Source organism: Onychostoma macrolepis, chromosome 16 (assembly GCF_012432095.1).
Source record: "Onychostoma macrolepis isolate SWU-2019 chromosome 16, ASM1243209v1, whole genome shotgun sequence".
Lineage (NCBI taxonomy): Eukaryota > Metazoa > Chordata > Actinopteri > Cypriniformes > Cyprinidae > Onychostoma > Onychostoma macrolepis.
In genome coordinates, this window is record NC_081170.1 from 13,705,865 (window position 1) to 13,730,738 (window position 24,874).

Sequence of the window (24,874 nt, forward strand, 5' to 3'; positions counted from 1 at the left end):
CCTCCTCCTCAGACTTGACGCACACGCACGTTGCCAGATTAATGATATCAACAGGAACGAGCGCACATGATGATGAATACAATTAAATACGCTGTGTTTTCCGCCAACTGGCAACTCGCGGTGCCGAAATACAATTGGGTAAACTGGCAGTGGGCGGGTTTCACAAACCATAACAAACACAGTCTGGTTGGTTGTGAACACTCACTGCCAAGACACATTTCAGTTCAAACAATATGTAAAAGTGAATTTTGCACCCAATGACCCCTTTAAAAGTAACTTCTTGTAACATGACATCACGTCTGAAAATCGCGATGTTGAAAATGCGTTACAAAACAGCCCCCCCTAAAATTGCGCCATGGACCGCAAAACCTGCACTTTTTCAAACATAGGAATTGACATTGCCATAGATTATTCAGCCTTTTCTGTTAATGATGCATTTCTAATGATTATATGGCTTTATGCATCATTTCCTACTGTGTGTGTTCTTAGATCATAACTTGTAGGCCTACTTGTTAATGTCATTTCAACCTGTGTCACCTTCATTGTTTTATCTGTGCCTAATAACAGTGTTTGCTGTCCAGATCGTTCCAGGTTGAGGGTCTTTACACTAAAAACAGAGCCATGCGTGCTTGCTGTGGTCTGTGGCTGTGACCTGTCATCAGTGATGAACCACTGATGGGGCAGAAAGATGAGCTGACTGTCATCCTTACACAGAGGGGGTTGCTACCCTTTTCTGTCATCTCTTTGTCACAGAACCACACATTCTAAGGCTTGATGTATGTGCCCTTGTGGTAAATGTACTCTTATAAAGGCCCCTGTTTCTTATTTTATATAGATTTTAAAATGAAATACTAGCTAAAGTTAAATGGATCATTAAATGTTTCAAAGGTTTGTCCTTCATATCAGAGGATATGAGAGACTGGTGAAGACTTGACAGCATTACTGGTAAGTGATATTGTGAGTGAACAATGCTCACTAGTAGTTAATTCCTGGTGAGCGATGTTTTTGTGTACTGGAATGGTTTTGATAATTGGATAGAAATGGCTCACTTGCCAGTGTACTAACTACTTAACCAGGATGTATTGAGACAAACCCTGACTCTATTAATAATGATAGGAATACCTGAAGATCTAGATGAAGCAGCAGATATTTTGTACTACAGCTGTATTTTGGAATGTGCATTTTTATGTTGGAACAATTGTTGATGAAGTTAATTTAGTTTGAATACACTACATCAAGTGTTGTACTTTCATGAAGAAAGTAAGATATCAAAGTTTTGCTGTTGAGAAATAAGAGACAGACAGTTAAATATAGCAGAACGGGTCCAGATGTTGTGCTTGTGGACAGCTTATTAACAGACCTAAGTGTGTGATGCTGCGCCTCAGGCGCTAAAACATCCCAGAGCTCTGCAATAATGTCCACAACAGAGACTAATTATAAAAACACACATTTCCACACTTCTCATCACACAGCGAGATGAAGCAAGTTAAAGTAACTGAAGTTTGAATTTGATTAAGGCTTGAAATACCACACTTAACTTGTTAATCTTTGGACTGCCTTTTGCCTTATACTGTACATGCCAAACTTGCCTCTTTTCATTGGTTAAAGCTGCACATTTTTTGCATCTAAGCCTTAAGATTTTACATTATGAGCAGCTTTGACATTCTGTAACAACTCCTTTTATTTTTCATTGTAAAATAAGATTCAAACAAGATAGGGATGGAAGAATTTATGTTGAAAGTGAATATTTATATCAATGTATATTTACATTGCTCTTTGTATATACACACATACACACACAACTTAAAAAGTAATTAATTAAAATTTTCAAAAAAACATTTACGTTGCTTTTAAAACTCCATGTGCTCTCTCAGCTTGCATGAGCATGATGCTTATGTATACAAATATTTGAAACAGGACTTGTGTGATCAATTGCTGCTATAACATTAATGACCCATCAGTGAATGTACAGAGGATAATGCATGTCATGTATTTCATGCATTGTTCATTTATTCAGCCACTCAGTACCTACATTACCCTTACAAGCATTTTGTGTGTTGTATTATTGAACGATTAGTTCTATGCGCTGCTTTACTGTACATTATTCAGGTGCAGCTTATCCTTGTAGACACCAGCACATATGTAACATGACTTCATACATATGTATGGGTGCTGGCATAGCGAGGCCTGCGTGTAACAGAGGCCATGTGCCTCGCGCTTCTTCACACACGGTCCTGCACGCCTCTACAGGAAGAGCTCTAGCCCGTTTGTCAGTTGAATATGTTTATTTCAGGGCTATTTTAATTATAGCTCATTGGAGTATTTCACTTCACTTGTGGAGTGTGTGCGTGTGAGTGTTTGCGTTTGAGCTTGCTGGGTGTAACTCCCAGGTCTTTATGTGAGAGAAGTACTCGTTCATCACTGTCTCGGGGGACAAAGGAAACCTGTAGCGCATGCTAAGTGGCCCAGCCCTCCGCATGGCTGTAAGAATACATTAGGGTACACACACACAGCCTAGCACATGGTTGCCAGAATACATTAGGCTCTACACACACACACACATACACACATATATCCCCGTGATAATGAGTGCTGAATTCTTGATGCTTTCCTTTCTCATCCTGTCCTATCAGCGCTCCGCAAAATCAGTATTGAGTGGACTGATAAGACACTCGTATGGACAATAGACGCCTCCTTTGTTTGGTGGCGTGCTTGTTTATTATTCAGTTGCATTGTAAGACTGCTTGCTTTTGCTCCCTGGCATGTGCTGTCGCTTTCTCAGTGACTCTCACACACATACACGCTTCTCTGACTGTGTCTTTTGTCTTCTTTCTAGTGTAGTGAGCTTGTTTTGGATGGCCACACACATAAACAGGTATGCTGTGATTCCAAAACAGTGCTTCTCGAGCTTTCAACATAAAAACAAAAACTAAAACCCTGAATCTAGAACCCATCAACCTTAAAACATTTTAGTTTATATGAATTACAGTATCTCGAAATAGCATCATGTTTTTCATATAATACACTCCAACTGCTGTTTTGTACTTATTTCTTTAAATTTTTTATTTAATTAATTATGAAAATAAAAAATAATATTGTATAATTTCATAAATTAATGTTAAAGCAGGCAGTTACTTCTAGAGGTGAGAGGAACTAAGCTAAAAATTAATTAATTTGATGTAATAAATTAATTTTTAATTTAAATTAAAATATTTAAGAATTAATTTTTCATTTATTGAAACAAATCTGAAATCAAATAAGTATTTGATGAAAAACTTAGAAATGTTGCCTTCACAATAAACTATAATATAATGTAAAGTTAAATAATATAATGTAGTTTTGGTAAATTACTAAACTTACTGAAACTGAAATAAAAATAAATTAAAGCTAAATAGAAATATAAAAAAACAATAAAAATGACAAAAGCAAATAAAGTTACTAAAACATACTAAAATTAAAATGACAACTGAAAATATAAAAATATAATATAATAATAATACTTATATAAATTTAGATAAAATATTTAAATAATTAAAACATTTCAAATAAAAATACATTTAACACTGTTATTAAATTGTTAGTGTTTTTATAATTTAACATCAGATGACAGAAAAGTTCATCTAAAAGAAAGCATTTAAAAATACTTACAAATATTTGTCTGATACTCTAATATTGGCCAATTATATTATCAATTTTATTCAGTTATGTCAAATATATTATTTTATTTATTTTGATCTCTTTTTAAAAAACATTTTTATCGCTCACTCATATCACAGACTATTTGGAAACCTTCACGGACCACCAGTGGATCTCAGTTTGAGAAGCATTGTCATTACATATGTCATTGATTCTCTAATGGTGGATGTATTTACCATTCAGTGCCTGTACAATTGTGTGTGTGTGCGTGTGTATGTTTTAGGGTGCACTCCCATCAGGCCTAGCTGGTGGCAGGGCTCTTATCAGACAATGTCAGACCTCTGGGGCTGCCAGTTTGTTTCGTACCGATAGCGACTAAATGAAATCTAGATCCTCCACCAAATATTTCCCTTATGGTGACAATAATTGTCCCTGTTAGCGGCCGCAAAACCGTAATAGACGCTTAGCCAGAGCGACCCATGGCTGCCGTATGTTTTGCTCTTGCTTTTGTTTGTGTTGTCCGTAACAGGCATGTTAGAAGTGAAGTGATGTGTTCGTAAAGCCTATTGCTGCCTGTTTTTGTGTGATGGTCCAGACTGCTTTCAAACCTGCCAGGCTCTTTTGTCGCTGAGCATATATAAGCCCCCCTCTCTACACTCCCACCTTCCTTTGCTCCTCTCTCCCTTTGTTGCTCTAGCACAACATTAATATGGTGAATAGGCACTTCAGGGTTATTTGGGAGCTTTTCAGGGAAGTGTAAGCAGAGGGGAGAAGGAATAATGAGGTGTGGTGGCACAAAACAGACTAAATGAAGAGATAAGACAAGATTATTATTGTGGAAACGGCAAAGTCAGCAAACCTCCTTCAGGGTTCTGCATAAATCTAAAATTACAGAATTATAAAATTATAAGCAGCAGCATTGGCGTCTCATGCACCAACCGGCTTGTGAATCTTTACTTTTTATCACTACATTTTATTTCTTTCTTCTTTTTTTTTCTGAAAGTTTTTTTTTTTTTTTTTTTTTTATTCAATTGCATGCACATGCTGTGAATGCTTTGAATTTCAAAGAGTTGCAAGTGCTGAATTATTTGTGGAAAAAACTCAAATGCTATGAATTTATTCATCCCAAAATAATCATGCATATTCATGAGTCCCGTCTGCATAATATTTGGGGGGAGGGGCAGACACAATAGTGGGTACAAAGCAAATCTGGTGTCTGATATCTTTTCTGACATCTTCTCTTTTGAAAATCTTGGTCAGTTTAGACTTTCTTTTCTCACCAGAATAATAATGAGCAAAGTTTAATTTCTAAATTAGGCCATTTACATGTTATATATATATATATATATATATATATATACATATATTTACAATGTGAGCTCTGTAAAAGCTGTGACCCATGTAAACGGGAGATAAGCGGGGTGAAAATCAGCCTGCAGCAGCAGGTAGCCTGTATCGAGGACAGCAGACGTCACCCCTCCTCTGTAACACAAACAAGCACACGGCCGCTCTGATTTTGAGCTCTGAGGAGGCAGAGACATTAAAAGTTTATTCTGCTGCAAAATAGTCTGCATTTCTAAATGCTTTTAGAGAACAAGTGTGGGTTTACACATAGTTATGCCGTGGAAGCAGAAGTGTTTGTCTATAATAAAAGCTCCTCAGGGAATTGCTTTTGTTTGTAAATGCGGTGAAGTGGTTGGCATAGGATTCCACAGAGTTCTGTAAGACATCTTTACTGCAATTGATTTCATTTTAATGGGTTGCGTTCTTCTTTGAGAACATTTTTGTGTTCCTTTCTCTTTTTTATTTCTTTCTGTTGCCTTTTCGTTTTAATTTCCACTTTCTTTCCTATATACTTAATTAGGGTTTTCATTTTAATTTCCTCCCTTCCTTTACGTTTTCTGTTTCTGTTCTCTTTTCTTGTATTCCTTTTATTTCATTTTCCTCCTTTTCTTTTGTTTCTGTTTACTTTCCTTTATTTTCCTTTTTTCCTTTCCCCTGTTTTTCCTGTTTTTGTCCTCATTTTTCTTTTCTAATCCCGTGTTTCTTTTGTTTTTCTTTTCTTGTACTTTATTTCCTTCCATTTTCCACTTTTTCATTTCCTACTCCTTTCCTGTATCCTCAATTAGCTTTTCCCCTTTCTTTTTTGTTTTCATTTCATTTTCCTTTTGTCTTTTCCTGTTTCCTTTCCTCCTTGCTTTTCCCCTTTCCTTTTCTGTTTCCTTACTTTTCCATGCAATTTCATGTTTTATTTCCTTTCCTTTCCTTTCCATTCGCAACTGGTTTGTGATTTAGCATGATGCTTCAAATTACATCTGTTAAAGAAAAAATGGACCCAGTAGATAATATTAGATGAAATCTGCTGAAGGCAATCCATTTTTTTTTTACGATTTTGGCATTCTATCCCTGTTTATTAAATCAGAGAAAATGCCCTCCCTTGGGAAGTTTTGGGCTTTTGACCAACGGCTGAAATCAATCCCACAACTGAAACGGTATGATGATATTGGACTCCCCACGAAGAGCAGGTTGGTCCAGGGAGACGTGGGTGAGATTTAGCTTTACTCTCATCTTTTTCCTTCTTTCTTCCCTCATTACACATCTCCTTTATCCTGGCAGGTTGTCAAGCAACCGCAAGGTGGGCAGTAAAAAAACGGGATGGAGAATGGAAAGAGAGGTGATGGGGGAGAGAGGAGACAGGCAGATAAAGAGCAATCTCCTTGGCTGGTTGTGAGGGTGTAGGTACACTCCAGATGGTGACCCAGAACTTGATGGGCTACACTGTGGAAATAACCCTCTCAGGCTCATCAAGAGACTCAGAAATCACTCATGGTCCAATAAAAACCATCTTTCTCTGAGCCACAGCCACCTCCATCACAACAAGGACACCTTTAGAGAATAGGATTCTGAGTAGCACCAATAATGGTTCTTCAGTTTGCTGGAGATCTCCGTTAGGAACAACCAGTTCATGAGGGATCTACCAGGAACAAGAGTGTAAAAAGGTTCTTACGTTCATGGAAGATTAGTGTGAGTCAAGTTTAATATGTGCTTTTATGTGCCGTCCAACAGAAATATATTGTAAGAATTCTATAGATAGTGCTTGGAACGATTTGCTGCCTAAGGCATAGCTGCATTAAACTTTAAGCATTATAGAGCCACTGTACTTACAGTAATGTACCTTTAAGAATAAGAATTCTTGAGGATAAAAATGCCTTAAAATGTGCCTACCAGAACAAAAACAGCTTCAAAAAAATCCTAGAAGTTGAGAAGGTAAGATTCACTGCTTTTGTAGACCTGAAAAGCTGTTAGATTTATTTATTTATTTTAAATAGTAATTAATAAAACTAGCAGATTTATTCTTTCATAGTTAATTGTTTGATGACACTTTATTTAATCATTTTCTGTCATAATTTAGTCACTTTGGAATGTAAAATAAGATATTTGAGGAATGTTGGTAAGTTTCATATCCCACTGACTTCCATTGTATGGACAAAAAAAAAAAACAGTGGAAGTCAAAGGGATTTAAAATATCTTCTTTTGTTTTCTGCAGGTAAAATAAATGTATACAGGTTTGGAATTACATAAGGGTGAGTGATGGAAGAATTTTCATTTTTTTGGGTGGAATGTCCCTTTAATCTTTTTTTAGTTTAGAGTAGAAGAAAGGGATGAAGGCCATAAAGAGAAAAGAACGTTTTAAGCTTGTCTCAGCAGCCCACACGAACAGATTTCTCTCTGTTTTGGGATATAAAGATGGATTTTTTCTCTTGCTACGTATTAAAAAGGTGTTAGTCAAAAGATGAGAATTTGATGTAACATATAATATTCAGAATTAACAGTGTTGTCCTTTCCTTAGCATCAAACACACAATCAAATCTGCTTTTCAGCTTTGCTGACTAAAATGCCCCCATCCCCAGCCCCCAAGGGATATCCAAGTTTAAATAATCTAGTCATAATCCATATCACCTCACTAAGCTTTACATAATCAAGTGAAATCTGCATGTTGCAATCCCCTTCACCCCTGCTGTGCTACAGGTCACATGTACGTTGCATTAATATGTGCAGTGCCGCCTTGTTCCTTAGGAGATCCACCGTTGCATCCGTGTGACCGGAATCCTGATAATTAGCTTGTGCTTTACAGATTAAGCCACCTGTAGTCAATGCACATGGCAGGAAGGTGACTTCTGATTGTGTGATTTTGATTCTGCCCTCTGTGTTGTCTGTTTTGCATGATAATGTGATGTAGTTTGTCTTCCTAGCCCAGAGAAGTTTTGATGTGATTGCGTTCAGTGAACGTTAAACACTATGAGTGAAACATTTTTAAATCGCTCATTCTTAAGACATCAGACCAAACATTTCCTGTACTTTTACTTGCAATTATTTTTAAAAACAGCAATATTTGAACTGTAATCAGAGATGATCAAGAATTGTCTTTACACAAATGTATCATTTAAACTTATTTAATGTTTATTTTAACAAAATTCTGAAATGATGTATGCATACAGTACAGCTCAAATGTTTGGGGTCAGTATGTTTTTTTATGCTTACCAGGACAACATTTATTTAATCAAAAATACAGTAAAACCAGTAATGTTGTGAAATATTACTAACTCTTTTCTATTTGAATACATTTTTAAATGTAATTTATTCCTTTGATGGCATAACTGAATTTTCAGCAGCTGTTACTCCAGTCTTCAGTGTAGCATATTTCTTCAGAAATCAATCTAATATGCTGATTTGGTGTTCAAGAAGCATTTTCTTTTCTTTTTTTTAATTATCAATGTTGAAAATAGTTCTGCTGCTATATACAGTGGTGTGAAAAAGTGTTGGCCCCCTTCCTGATTTTTTTTTTTTTTGCATGTTTGTCACACTTTAATGTTTCAGATCATCAAACTAATTTAAATATTAATCAAAGATAACACAAGTAAACACAACATGCAGTTTTTAAATGAAGTTTTTTATTATGAAGGGAAAACAAAATCCAAACCCACATGGCCCTGTGTGAAAAAGTGCTTGCCCCCTAAACCTAATAACTGGTTGTGCCACCCTTTGCAGCAACAACTGCAATCAAGCGTTTGCGATAACTGGCAATGAGTCTTTCACATCGCTGTGGAGGAATTTTGGCCCACTCTTCTTTAAAAAATTGTTTTAATTCAGCCACAATGGAGGGTTTTTGAGCATGAATGGACTGTTTAAGGTCATGCCACAGCATCTCAATCAGATTTAAGTCCTGACTTTGATTTGGCCACTCCAAAACCTTCATTTTGTTTTTCTTGAGACATTCAGAGGTGGACTTGCTGCTGTGTTTGGGATCGTTGTCCTGCTGCATAACCCAAGTGCACTTGAGCTTGAGGTCACGAACTGATGGCTGGACATTCTCCTTCAGGATTTTCTGATAGAGTGCAGAATTCATGGTTCCATCAATTATGGCAAGTCATCCAGGTTCTGAAGCTGCAAAGCAGCCTCAGACCATCACACTACCACCACCATGTTTGACTGTTGGTATGATGTTCTTTTTATGAAATGCTGTGTTGGTTTTATGCCAGATGTAACGGACACACACCTTCCAAAAAGTTCAACTTGTGTCGCATCAGTCCACAGAATAATCAATAATCAAGATAATCAAGGGGATAATCAATATATCTTTTGGCAAATGTGAGACGAGCCTTTGTGTTCTTTTTTTTGGTCAGCAATGGCTTTTGCCTTGGAACTCTCCCATGGATGCTGTTTTTGCCCAGTCTCTTTCTTATTGTTGAATCATGAACACTGACCTTAATTGAGGCAAGTGAGGCCTGCAGTTCTTTAGATGTTGTTCTGAGTTCTTTTATGACCTCCTGGATGAGTCGTCTTTGTGCTCTTGGAGTAATTTTGGTAGGCCGGCCACTCCTGGGAAGGTTCACCACTGTTCCAAGTTTTCTCCATTTGTGGATAATGGCTCTGACCATGGTTTTCTGGAGTCCCAAAGCCTTAGAAATGGCTTTATAACCCTTTCCAGACTGATACATGTCAACTATTTTGTTTCTCATCTGTTTATGAATTTCTTAAGATCGCGGAATGATGTGTTGCTCTTTAAACATGCTTCACTTTGTCAGACAGGATCTATTTAAGTGATTTCTTGATTCAACAGGTCTGGCAGTAATCAGGCCTGGGTTTGCTAGTGAAATTTAACTCAGGTTTCTAAAATAATGTGGTTAATCACAGTTCTTTCATGATTTAATAGGAGGGGGCAAGCACTTTTTCAACCAGGGCCATGTGGGTTTGGATTTTGTTTTCCCTTCATAATAAAAAACTTCATTTAAAAACTGCATGTTGTGTTTGCTTGTGTTATCTTTGATTAATATTTAAATTTGTTTGATGATCTGAAACATTAAAGTGTGACAAACATGCAAAAAATTTAAAAATCAGGAAGGGGGCCAACACTTTTTCACACCACTGTATGCTTTCTTAAAATAAATAAATAAAAATATTTTAGAAAGTTTCACAGTCACTGAAATAACTGGGTGTTTCACACTGAATAAAACCTATTTTATGCTCATAAATTTCAACAAATGCTGCTAAGATAAAAAAAAAAAAAAGAATATCCGACCGCCACAGCTGAGACCTTTACAGTTTAGTTACACCCACAGCAAGCATACACCTGCTATTTCATATCTCCCACCTGTTGGTAAAAATACAAACTGAGATTAATTCTGAAGTACAGTAGAGTGTTTGCATTTGAGAGAAAGATTGGGCTGCATAGTAGTTGCTGAAAGCAAAGTGGATCTTCCCCGGTGTGTCTTTGTCTAGCATATAGAGACTGAGAAGAAAGACAACAAGAACCCATTGAAGTGAAACAAAATAAACAGTGTCTTCTGGAGGGCTGTATATTCATTGAAGCCACTGAGGTAAAGAGGACCCTGTATAGAGTCAAGGCAAGTTCACAATAACATTCACAACCCTGTTTCTCAGGCCTAAGAATACGAGGACACAAAGAGAAAGTGAAATAAAAGTAAGAGTGAGAGCACCTCTTCACTCTGCTATATCCTTATTATTATTGTAGACTCATCTTGAATTATTGAACGCTTCAGACCTTATGATTACTCAGCTGCACTCAGAGGCTGAAGAATTGACTCAGTCTTGACTTGTTGGGGTTACTTACAGCGATTTGCTTGTTTATCTTGCATTATCTATTGTTAAGGTATGGCAAGAATATGTGTACTAGATAACTCAAGTATTTTTAACACTCATTTTATGCAGATGTTACTTTATTGTTTTAACGGTTTAGGTACTGGTAAATACTAAAAATAATGGTAGTAAATGATCAAAATTCTATAATATTATTTTGCCTTTATAGTTTCTCTGACTTAATTAAAACCCTGCTGACTACTATGTAATATTGACCAATAATATTGTGGCAACAAATATTATTGCTTTTTCTTTGACGACAGCAAAACCCGTTGTTGAAAAATACAATGTGCATTAATGTATATGTTAGTTGAAGTCATTTAATCAGTTATAATAAGCTTTGAAAAAGTCATGAAGTACCAACCCTAAAAATTTTATGTAATGTTTTTTGAGCTGTGAAAATGGACATGCATTCATTTCATACACTTTGTCCCTTGTTTACTCACTAGTTTGTTTCTTTACTCCTTCCAGCTGATTCTTATCACCAGAGCTGCTTAAAACCTGCTGCTTCCTCCACAAATCCATTTAAAAATCATTAGGATGCTCTTCGGCACATTTCTACTGACACTTATGTTAATCAGTGCTGTTAATGTAACCCTATTTAGATGCTGGGATGACACAGGAGGCTTATAGCCACTGATGGTGACATCCCATTGACTTTTGCAGGCCTGTGTCATCCTTTCTTTTACCTAATCGCCCAGGGTTGGACAGACAGGATTGTTGTCATCTGGAAATGGTGCATGCTGTTGTTGATGATAGTTTACACACAGACAAACACAAACACGATGAGACACTTCATATTAGCGATGTGACCTCTTGTGGAAATAGAGGGTGAAAGAGTTGTTTGTATGCTGGGATGTTATCATCTTATCTGCGCTTGTGATATCAGCGAAGAAACAGTCAGGGTAAAAGTCTTAGGCAGCAGAATGCAGTCCAAATCCATACTGGGTACTGATGCCTTACATTAAATAAATCAAAAGTGAAACAGATTTCAATTTGTTATTATTATTAATCAACTTAATATTGTTCAAAGAATCCTAAAAATGTATGATGCTTTTCCTAAAAATGTTAAGCCACACAACTGATTTCTGATCATTTCTTGATCAAATAAATTCAGCATCGATAAGCATAAGAAACTTCTTTCAAAACATAAAGTTTTATCAACACAAAACTTTTAAACAGTAGTCTATCCTTTACTGTAAAATTAAAAGATTGTGTACCAGGAAATATGGGCAAGAATGTTTTTTTTTAATTATGTGCCCAGTGTAGTCTGATTCACAAACAAATGACTCTTATGAACCAGTTCTTTTTAGTGAATCAGAAACATGTAGTGTGGCCAGTGTAGTCCAGTTGCCCAAAATGAACAACTCTTATGAGTCAGTTCCTTTATTAATTCACAAAGACATATTACATGGTTTGAATGAATCAGAGATAAAGCATAATTATTGAATATCTTTTATATGTAAGCAAAATGAAAATTATTGCTGAAATATATGCAAATGAATCTGAATCAAAACCAATCAAGCTTGTGAATTGAAATCAAATCCTTTTTGTTTGTTTTTGATACCCAGTCCTGTTTATATAAATCCCTTTTCTTTCATTTTTAGTCAACTTATGACTTTCTTCCTAGAAATAAGCATTTTGGTCACTAAATACTTTTTTGGTTATATCTAAAGCTCATTTGAATTTGTTTTAGATCATTTTAGCACGTTATGGTGCTTTGGAAGCCCATCTGACTGGGCAACTGCCTTACATTTAGGACACAGCCAGAGTTTTAATTGTGTAGCAGGGCATTATGGATATCAGAATGTGGGAGCTGCACTTCTGAGGGCAAAGTCTGAGAGTCAAAGTAGCTGAGACGCAATGTACTTTATCTCACACTCATTGCTGTCACATCATTTATGCTAGAAGGAATATAGGAATATGATATTTTTTCATTCTTTTTGCCAATGTATTTTGAATGTATTCACTGGGCTGAGGTCGATCTAATACGAATTACTCAAATGTAGTAAGCTGATGATTTGCTGATCGTCATTTAACTGCATTTAAAGTCATTGCTTGAGATGTTGTGCAGGTTTTGTTGTGGTAATTGAGGAAGCATCATCAATGAAATTCCATTTATGTCCATCTGTAATAATTACTTAACATCTGTCAAAGCTCCACAATTATCTTTCTTTATTGAGCAATGCACAGTGAATGGAACAAACAGTTCCGTGTGTGTGTGTCACCCTGCACCATCTGGAATAAAGGTGTACACACGCATATTGGTGCGCTATGGGAGGCTTTTAGATAACCACGCCCTAACAGACAGAAGATTCATATGATCCTTCAAGAGCCCATTTAATCATTCGCTCTGCTGATAAGAGCCCAACTTTTACACCGCACCTCTAAACCGAGTAATGACACGTGGCACATCTAATTATAACACACCTTTTTAAACCTTATCAAGGTTAAATGGGTTTATAAGATGTACACAGATGTTTATAATTTTGATTAATTGCCTCAACTAATTCATTTTTAATCTGTTTCAAAATCTCGTACCTTCCCAAAAAGCTCTTGTGATTCACTGATGATTAAAAAGAAAATATCCAGGCCGCAAGACGCAGAGCGTTTGAAATACGGCTAGTGAGGGAAAGATGTGGCTGCGTTGAGCCTGTCTTAGCATTTAATTATCAGCCCAGTGTTTTTCTGTTCATTATCTTGACTGATTTTGCCATCCAGATTCACAGTGTGCGCGTAAACAGCGCTCTGAACAGCACCTCTGTTTGTTCATCATAGTCTAGCTTTAATCAAGCCAATCATTAATCAAGGGAATCGAGGAGTGAGAAACTCAGCATGCCATTTTAGTCCAAATGTTAAATGTTTATGACAGTGGGGGCAGTGTCTCGCCACAGCGTTACAATCTCACAGTCAGAAAGCTGTAGCCTTTCAATAAAAGTCTCTGTTTGTGGTTTGGAATGGCCTTTGTGTCACAGAAACACACACACATATACTGTAAGTGTATGTCACTATGACAGAAAACTCTGTGATTGTAATGTTCATGATAGTAAGTAAGTAGTCATTTAGCAGGTGCTTGAAGAGCGACATACATTACAGGAACAATCCCATTGGAGCAACCTGAGGTTAAGTGTCTGGCTGAAGGGCACAGCGGCGATAGCTCATGGATCACCTATTGCATGAATCAAATGTTCTTTTAGTTACCAGGCGTGATACAATAATAGATCCAGGCAGAATCTCTTGATTTATTCTCCATCATCTCCAACGATACTGGGGGGGAAAAGTCAGTGGAATTCTAGATTATATGCATTCAAACATAGTAAAACACACTGTAACCTGCAATTGTCATATTAAAAGGCTATTTTTATCTAATATGACTCTGAAAATTTGGTTTTGTTGGTGTAATTTAAAGTAATATTTTTGACTGGAATAAATATTAATTTATCGTTATTTTCAGTTTATGTGAAGTCAGTGGTTCTCAGCCTTCTCAGAGAACCACTGTGTTAAAAAGTTGGTTTGGAACGACATAAGGGTGTGTAATTACTGACAGGATTTTCATTTTTTCGTTAACTACCCTTTTAAAGGGGTCATCGGATGGCCATTTTCCAGAAGTTGATATGATTCTTTAGGGTCTTAATGAAAAGTCTATATTCAATTGCTTAGGAGCCATTCTTGTCTACTTCTGCTCTGGTGTCAAAACAATGGCAGACTGATGATAGCTCACTCAGGGCGGGTCTAAGGTAAAACGCTAGTGTCAATCAACAATCGTGGGAGGGGCCTGGGTACGTGTGACATCACACAGACAGGCATTTGAGAATGGCTTGATATGAGAAAGGGGAAATGATTTAACAAAAAAAACAAAAAACACTGGGTGGATCTTTATCATTATAGGGTGGTTGTGTACACACACTGCCAACACACATTTCAGTTCAAACAACTTGTAACAGTGCATGTCGCATCCGATAACCCCTTTAACTTTAACACATTTTGATCTAGGCCAGATGTTGCTAACATTAGCACAAGGGCTTTCTTAGGTTTGTGTAGCATTGTTTAAATTTTAATAGCAAGGATGTCAGAACTTGATACAACTGATACAGTCTGTCTTGGTTTTACTAAGATTTCACTTGATTAACATATCACAATAGACAGAAAAAAATCTGCAAAGTTAAGTATTTAATAAACAAGCATGCAAGATGATGATGTCTAACTTTGTGACTGATCAGAATTTGAATATGGTCCAACATAGTGTATTAGAAAGCTAAAGTCAACAAGTTACATATTTAATTGATTCCATCATGCACATACAGTACGGTACTGTATCTCCATCTATGACTGTTGTGACAGAGTCACTCAGAAATTGATTTCAGATCAGAGTCTTTGCCTGTAGTCCTCGCACACAAGCACACTGAGCTCTTCCACACCTGCAGCTGAACTCAGGGTTTGTCTTTACTGCCCATAAACTGTTCATCTTGTGTTAACCTTGATGTGATGATTCTCTCCCTTGAGATAAACATCACAAAGCCAGTCCACACCAATATGGCATCAAGTCTGTCCTGCTATCAATCTCAGAGAGGGGTTATCTGTGGAAGGAGAGCTCAGCTGCCTCATTCTTCTCCATCTGATGTCTACCTCACTGCACTTATAGTCTCCATCACGCACTTAGAGGATAATGAGATTTTTTTTGCTTTTGTTTTTTTTAGCCAATCTTTTTCAGCCAGAGAGGACCACAGAGAGAGAGACAAAGGGATTGATGTGCAAGTATTTAGTAGATTCTTTAAAGGGATAGACCACACATTAAATGACAATGCTGTCATCATTTGTGCTCCCTCATGTCTTTCCAAACCTCTATAACTTACTTTCTTCTGTGGAACACTAAGAATATATTCTGAAGAATATACCATTTCAGTTCCCATTGACTTCCATTGTCAAAAAAATGAACATTCTTCAAAATATCTTCTTTTGTGTTCAGCGGAAAAAAAGAATGTCACACAGGTTTGGAATGACGGGAGGGTGAGTAAATGATTTTTCATTTTTAAATACATTTTATATTTTATTCATTTTCATTTTTTGATGAACCATCCTTTAAAGAAATTGACCAGTGTTTGATATATCAACTTTTTTTGCATGAAATAGTAAAAGCATGTTCTTACACCATGCGGCAAATCTTTAACCGCAAGCAATTTGTCTTTCCACACTGACAGTGAAATATCTGCATGATGCAACATAATCACAGCCAATCAGGACATATGAATTTTAATATACAGCTAGAAGAAGCAGGGTTTTCAGTAGTTTAGATTAATATGAAAGAGTTTTTATTGCATGTCACATATTCATGCTGCACATGTTTAGGTCAAACGTGAATTCATTGTATTGAAAAAGCACTAACCAGAAGTGTCTTTACAGAGTTTGCTCATACCTACAGTAATTTAGAGGCATTTGAAATGTTTGTTCGTCTTGGTTTTGAAGTTTAAGTGAATATTAAAATACTTTTTCCTGTCTTAATTCATGCAGCGACCGCTATAATTAATATTAGTCCCGTGTCTTCTCTGTAATAAGGCAGTGCAGCAATGCCAACTCATAGACCGTCTGCCAGTGTATTGAATGGAGTCAGATGAACTAATTATCTCTTCCAGACTTCATGCTTAAGAGCAAAGAAGGCCCTGCTCTCAGACTCCAACAGAGAGACGATGAACTTCACAATTACACACACAAACACACACAGATTCATCTGTAGGATCATTGGCGCACAGTTCTTGGATATTAGGGAAATCTTTCTCTCTGTGTACTCGTAAATAGCTTTCTTCCCTTCAACTCTTTGGCTGATTATCTTCCATCAGTGAGTGCAGGATGGTTGGTTTTGTTGGGTGAGAAAGGGTCTTGCACTCGCGGGAATGGATTCAGAATAAACATGCTAATCAGATTAATTCATTTGACCTTGTACTCTTTGTCTGCAGGGTTAGAGTTCCCTGCCAAGTCATGTCTATTTTCAAATGCCTCCGTTCCCTCCCCTCTACTTTCCTCTCTGTCTATTCTCTTTCATCATGATCTGTTAATTATAAGGTCATTGTCTGGTGTATGTTAGTACATTGTGCTCAGCCATTCACAGTGGCCGGCCTGATTCATTCATACGAGGAAACAATGGTGCGGTGCACGTATAATCAGCTTTCTGCGCTGGTGAGCTTTAATAGGTCAAACGCAGAGGGCAATGGGGACATACCCAAAGCCTGTTCTGAAGAGTAAATAAAAGACATTTTCATGGGTCTTATTACCATAGTGTGTGGATAATGTCATGAAGTTTCAGTGGGGAAGCACAATATATTGGTACCATATCAGTTATTGGTACAGATATTAGACTTTTTAACTTAAAAATGTGATGCCTAAATTATATATATCGTTTATATAAATTATTCTAAAATGAAATTATTGATTAAATAGTTTAGTTATAGATTATTCATTGTTACTTATACAACATAATTACTTAATAAATTATATTATTGATAATAATTATTAATAAAATAAATTATTGTAATATTTTAATGTTTTAGTATTTAAAATTTTAAAGTAATATTTTAAACTTTTTATATTTAGTATAAATTTTAGTCTATTATTTTTATTATTATTTAGTAGTAATTACATATATGTATATATGAGTAATACTATTTAAGTAATAATGTATAATTTATTAATTTAATAATTCAATAATCATTTATTTAACATTTATTTTAGAATTTAAGAAATTATTTTAATAAATATTTGTATTATATTAAATATTAGTTAACAGCAACAACAACAACAAAACAATAATAATAATAATAATTTATATTTATATAAATTTAAATATTTTAAATATTATTAACATAATTATCTGTATCGGCCACAAATTTTATATCAGTGTGTCCCTAATTTTTTAGGATGAAATTGGTACTAGAAATGTCAGTGTAGTAGTTTTGATATTACACTGAACAAAACTATAAACGCAACACTTTTGTTTTTGCCCCCATTTTTCATGAGCTGAACTCAAAGATCTAAGACTTTTTCTATGTGCACAAAAGGCCTATTTCTCTCAAATATTGTTCACAAATTTGTCTAAATCTGTGTTAGTGAGCACTTCTCCTTTGCCGATATAATCCATACACCTCACAGGTGTGGCATATCAAGATGCTGATTAGACAGCATGATTATTGCAGGTGTGCCTTAGGCTGGCCACAATAAAAGGCCACTCTAAAATGTGCAGTTTTATCACACAGCACAATGCCACAGATGTCGCAAGTTTTGAGTGAGCGTGCAATTGGCATGCTGACTGCAGGAATGTCCACCAGAGCTGTTGCCTGTGAATTGAATGTTCATTTCTCTACCATAAGCCGTCTCCAAAGGCATTTCAGAGAATTTGGCAGTACATCCAGCCGGCCTCACAACCGCAGACCACGTGTAACCACACCAGCCCAGGACCTCCACATCCAGCATCTTCACCTCCAAGATCACCTCTGAGACCAGCCACCCGGACAGCTGCTGCAACAATCGGTTTGCATAACCAAAGAATTTCTGCACAAACTGTCAGAAACTGTCTCAGGGAAGCGCATTTGCATGCTCGTCGTCCTCTTCGGGGTCTCGACCTGACTGCAGTTCGTCGTCATAACCGACTTGAGTGGGCAAATGCTTACATTCGATGCCGTCTGGCACTTTGGAGAGGTGTTCTCTTCACGGATGAATCCCGGTTTTCACTGTACAGTGCAGATGGCAGACAGCGTGTATGGCATCGTGTGGGTGAGCGGTTTGCTGATGTCAACGTTGTGGATCGAGTGGCCCATGGTGACAGGCGTATGTTATGGACAACGAACACAGGTGCATTTTATTGATCATATTTACGAGATCCTGAGGCAGGCCCGGCACCAGGACGCAAGACTTGGGGGGGCTTTTATATTTTTTGGGGAGGCCAAATCCAGGGGAGGGGTTGGTTTCAAGTAAACGCTCAAAATGCATTATTTGGGTAACGCTTTACAATAATTCACTAACACTTAAATTAAACAGAAAAGCAAGCAGGTGCATGATTTGGCATGGCAGCCAATACAAATAATGAATAACCGTTTCCTTACCTAAATCCTGCGTTTTGACCAGGCTCGGTTGCAGAATCACACATCACTCTGTGCTTCTGAAATTATTATCTTGATCTATAGTGTAGTTAGCTATCTTTGTGTCGTATGTGGTCGCTTGTCAAGCATGAAAAACAAGTTTTATTTAAATTCTGAATATATTATCGTATACAGCATGCAAAGAGCGCTCCATTTAAATTCATTAAAAACTGTCACTCATTCATCACGATCTTACAAAGTTCCGTTTTAACTAATTAATGTGACCACACAAAATTTTTTTTAATGAAGTTACGAGCATGATAGAACTCGGTGCTGGACAAAAAGCGGTGAGTGTGTGGATTCCAACCTAAACACCTCTGATTGGCCATGTCTGATAAACATGTCTGTGATTGGCTACTTTGCTCCTCTCTGCGAAAATGCATTGTTAAATAATTTGACGCTTTCCAAATCTATTTCGTTATGCTATTATTACGAAGAATACAGATCCTAGCCCAGGAGTTATGGGTAGTTTTTCCATCTAAAAGCAATCAGTTAGACTATTTTACACTGTGAGTTAGACTATTATACACGCTAAACTAAAGTCCGGCCGCAAAACCCTCCCCCCGGCCCCCCTCTGGCGCCGGGCCTGTCCTGAGGCCTATTGTTGTGCCATTCATCCACGACCATCACCTCATGTTGCAGCATGATAATGCACGGCCCCATGTTGCAAGGATCTGTACACAATTCCTGGAAGCTGAAAACATCCCAGTTCTTGCATGGCCAGCATACTCACCGGACATGTCACCCATTGAGCATGTTTGGGATGCTCTGGATCGGCGTATACGACAGTGTGTTCCAGTTCCTGCCAATATCCAGCAACTTCGCACAGCCATTGAAGAGGAGTGGACCAACATTCCACAGGCCACAATCAACAACCTGATCAACTCTATGCAAAGGAGATGTGTTGCACTGCGTGAGGCAAATGGTGGTCACGCCAGATACTGATTGGTACCAGCATAAGGCACACCTGTGCAATAATCATGCTGTCTAATCAGCATCTTGATATGCCACACCTGTGACGTGGATGGAGTATCTCGGCAAAGAAGTGCTCACTAACACAGATTTAGACAGATTTGTGAACAATATTTGAGAGAAATAGGCCTTTTGTGTACATAGAAAAAGTCTTAGATTTTTGAGTTCAGCTCATGAAAAATGGGGGCAAAAACAAAAGTGTTACGTTTATAATTTTGTTCAGTGTATGAATGCATGAACTGATATAAAGTCAAGTGTGTTTGTGTATATATTTATATGAAAGTGTCTGCTAAATGCACAAAAATGCAATGTAAAGTGGGTCGAAATGACTTATCATTCTTGAAGTATGGCATATCTGCCATGTTTTATAGTGTTTCGTGAAACATTCCTCTCTTGTTACGCTGCATTTTTTTATCTGAACCCACAGTCCCCCATACCTCATGTTTTTTCCAGCATGATTTTGCTGAACCCGTTCAGTAAAATCTCCTGTGTCTTATGCCTAAAAAGCCACTCGCACCCACACATACTCACAAACACACTCTCATACAGTACAATGACAAGCCTCTCCATTATGAAACTATCTCCAGCCAAAGTGTCCAATTATCGGACCTACTCAGCTGAGTCTTCACACATGGAAGGGCACACACTGAGGCCAGCACGGCACAAAATTCTCCCTTTCTCTTTTTTCTCCTCCCTTTCACAAGTTGGGTACACAGTGCGAAAAAAGAGCGTAGAGAAGGAGGCAGAGAGCGAAAGAAAGCGAGAGACGGAGGAGAGAATGGGCAAAAATCAAACACCATTTGCATAATGTGGCTTTTGTCCCCATTTTCAGTCTCTTTAACTATCACATCTAATTAGAGCTCCAGACTGCCAGCCAGAGATAGGGCTCTGTGTATGTGTGTGTGTGTGTGTGTGTGTTTGGGTCTGTTTTCATGATTGGGTGAGATAAAGAGGCTTTGCTGAGTCCCAGGCTGGCTTGTTCCTCTCCCAAGAGACTGCTTATGACAAATAAGATTAATGTAGTCCCTCTGTCACCAGACCGCAGTCCTGCAAGTGATAGGTGACTTTTTCAGCTGGTAGCCAAAGTACATGCTGGTCAGTGCACGCTTGAGCTGTTGGCCATTTGGACCTTGATGGAGACCGGCCAAATGATGGGTCAGACACGGGGTCACAGACTGTTACCCGTAGACTGTGCTCTAATTGCGGGAGGAAATACATCCACTAGAAATCCTGATATAGAAACCTACTCTTTGTGAAACCCTGTTCCTGTCGTGTAGCCAAGACACATGTGCCATGGGAAAAGCATCGTGGGGGCACCCTCTGGTCTGTTTGTGTTTTAATGAAATATAATTCTGAACCCATCTGCTTGTCAGAGACGTTGCCAGGTGGGCTATGCTGCTATTTGCAAAACTGGAAATTTGACAATCAACATGTTTCGGAAAGTTTCTCTAGATTTGATTGTGGTTTTGCATATACTGCTTTTGTGTTTTGAAATTTAGACATTTGTATTGCGGCCATTGCAGTATTTTTCTAATATCACTAATTTTTGTTTGTCCTGGGTGTTTTTATTTGTGCTGAGGGTTGACAGCTTGACTGAACAGACGGTATTCAGCCTTTCTATTAGGTGGGGCAACAGCCAATCAGAGAACTTCAGCTGCAAAACGCTGTGCTGTTAGGCCAAACTGACAGCCTCAATGTTTAGGAGGTTGCCCTTTGATATTGATATGGATTGAGTGGCATTGGTTGTAACACTTTCTGCTTTAACCTCTGTAAGGCAGGTTCTTATTTTATTTTATTTTATTATTTTATTTTACAGTATTAGGAATATAAATTAATAGTTCACCCAAAAATGAATATTTGTTAAAAATGTACTCACCCTCTCAGGCCATCTAAGATGTAGATGTAGATAAATTTATTTTTTAAGTTGAACAGATTTGGAGACATTTAGCATTATGTCACTTGCTCATTAATGGATCCTATACAGTGAATGGGTGCCGTCAGAATGAGAGTTCAAACTGCTGATAAAAACATCACAACAATCCTCAAATAATGTAAGTAATTCACAAGCTTTGTTTTTGTGATAAATGTTTTTAACTTCAAACCATAGAACTAAAATTCTCTACCCATAATTTAGCTTTGTCTCTTGAAAAAATCCAAATCAGGAGAGAAATGCGCACAGATCAATCACTGTTTACAAGCAAAAACAGTCTAAAGCAGTTCTAAACAAATATTTTGGTGGAGTCTGATGTGAAAGGACAACAGCTTTTTCAGCGGGGAGACATTATTATGGATTACGGACTTGTATTTTGGCCAGAAGCAATGTAAATTTAAAATGCCTTGATGGATTTGTTGCTTACAAAAACATAGCCTTTTGGCTTCACAATACATTAACTGATGAACTAGAGTCTTGTGGATTATTTGTGGATTATTGTGAAGTTTTTATCAGTTGTTTGGACTCTCATTCTGATGGCAGCCATTCACTGCAGAGGATCCATTGGTGAGCAAGTGATGTAATGCTAAATTTCAATGAAGAAATAAACTCACCTACATGGATGACCTTAGGGTGAGTAAACTTTCAGGACATTTTCATTTTTGGGTGAAGTATTCCTTGAATGCGCAAAGAGTGCTGAATCCCTGACAATTTTCAAGCGATACCTGAAAACTCATCTCTTTCATCACCATTTGACTTCATCTTAAAAAAAAAAAAAAAAAACTTTTCTTTCTCTTACCTTAATCTCTCCCCATCTAGCTTGTACTAATCTGAACAATGCCTGAAACTTTGTATTACAGGTACTTCCTGTGTTCATTTGCCTCTTTATGATGAATCACACAAGTGTCTGCTAAATGAATAAATGTAAATGTAAATGTTCTGCCATTACAACCAGCCCCACTACCAGGGTGAAATGTAACAGGTGGGTTGGGATGTAAGAGTGGAAAACATAGAAATTAGTTTACATTGTGCATTTTGTTAATCAAATTAATGTTTTTTCAGAATTATTAAAAAATATATATTCAGCCCCTATCAACCACTTGCCCAAACTCAAACAAGGAAAAATTATTGAGCAAATATAAAGCATAGGCTAGCAGTGTATTACTGTTATTTTATAATTGATCTTCTATTATAGTTTCTAATAATATTTTCAGTCAAATTAGATTTTATATTTTCTGGTTTCATTTTAATTGTAATATTTTATGTGATTTTGTTGTATTTTTTCTATCTATGTCTGTATAATTTTTATGTTTTAGTTTCATTTTATTTAGTCTTAGTTATTTTAGTACTTTAAACAAAAATGAGAGAAAGTGATATATAATGATTATATATATATACATATATATTTATATATACTAACCACACACACACACGAGAATCTGCTGATTGAGATGGTGTTAGTTCTGTAATTTATGTAACATCATTAGCAAATGAAATTATAAGCTAGAAGTGAATTTTTTTTATTTTTTACCAGTTTTTCTTTTTCTTTTCCATTTTAATTTCTTTTCATACACAGAGCCTTACAACATCTACACTACTTTTACCTTATGGGGTTGGTGCTCATATATGATACCTATTTCTCAGTGGTTAAACTGAAGGTGTTCATCTCAGCTGGTCTCCCCTATTATTCAGGATACAAAATTCAATAGGACGTCGATCCCAGGTCAGTTTCTTTTGGCAGTGAGTCCTCTCTGAGTGATCGGGCTCATCACATTGACCTGGGAAAACATCCGAGAGGCTTTCAGTTATCTGCAAGGAGATGAATGCAGGGGTAGATTGTTAACGCAGCATGTGCTTTTGTATGTGCGTGTCTGTTTACGTGTCAGAGTAGGCTATAATATCGTCTCCGAGCGAGTGTTAATATCTCTCTCCCTTGGCTCCGTGTCTTACGGTTCAGAAGGATGTAACCTCTGATCACTTCTGACACACCATTGTTTGACTGTCGGCAGAATTAAATGATATCTCTCTCTCCTCTCTTTTCTTCTGCTTTCCAAAACGGAATTCCCAGTCTCCGGTATGTTACTCTTTCACAGAAAGGCTTGTCAAGTATAGAAATGCAATTTCACTGATTCAAGGCAATTACCTTGGAGCCTCTCTCCTCATCAGGATGAAGAAACTACAAAGGCACAGATGGAGGCTGACTCTTGTAAAGGAAAGAGCTTGAGGCAAAGATCCGCAGCAGCCCCACTGACACTTGCGTGGTGATGACTTAAATCGCTCAAGCGCTCGAGACAAAGAGGAGGAGAGAATCCTAATTACCCACCATCACTTGCATCATCCTCAATTTGCTGTGAATGTGGTGGGAGAGAGAGGAAGGAGAGAGAGTTTGTAGTACATATTACATAGTGTGTGAATTGCGTTGCCACCCACTAACTTTAGTGGAATCTTGGCTGTTTGTTTCCCTGGTTTGCCAATGTAGTATGTTTTACTGAAGTCACAAGAAAAGAGAGGGCAAGGTATGTTTTAGTCCTGGACCAGCATTTCTGGCCTGTTGAGGACTGTACTCAGCAATATTTAGTGTTATTATTGCGACAGCATGCTGAAGGATAATGTTCAGCGGTCGCCTTCATTTGCGCACCGAGGCCTCTGTTGTTGTAGTTTGAGTGTAAAGCATTGTCTACAAGACATAATGCATGATATATCGGTACAATAACTGTTATCAGCTTGTATTAGAATCTAAGTTATCTGTAGAATATTAAATTGTGCATGCTCAGTACCCCACATTTTATTTTTAAATTATCTTTGCAGCATCCAATGCTCAAAAACATTCATTTAATAATCTTTAGCACATTTTTACTTCATTTATAATCAAAATTATACATTATTTAAATTGTGAATAAATATTTAAAATATATAATGAAATCACATTTAGTTCAGTAGTTATTTACTTTGCATTATACTGTGATTTTAATTTTTACTGTAGTGTTTATTTAGACAAAATAATACATAATTATGTAATATTGTTTAAATATTTAAAATATATTTGTTTAAT

General features: G+C 37.0%; 1 long non-coding RNA gene across 1 annotated transcript; it reads left to right on the plus strand.

Annotated features, from left to right (window-relative positions):
* Positions 1-854: 854 nt before the first annotated feature.
* LOC131521302 (uncharacterized) lies at positions 855-6,466 on the plus strand. The gene is made up of 3 exons (XR_009266257.1): positions 855-945; positions 6,059-6,161; positions 6,253-6,466. It is a non-coding gene; the product is annotated as an uncharacterized LOC131521302 (long non-coding RNA).
* The last annotated feature ends 18,408 nt before the right edge of the window (positions 6,467-24,874 follow it).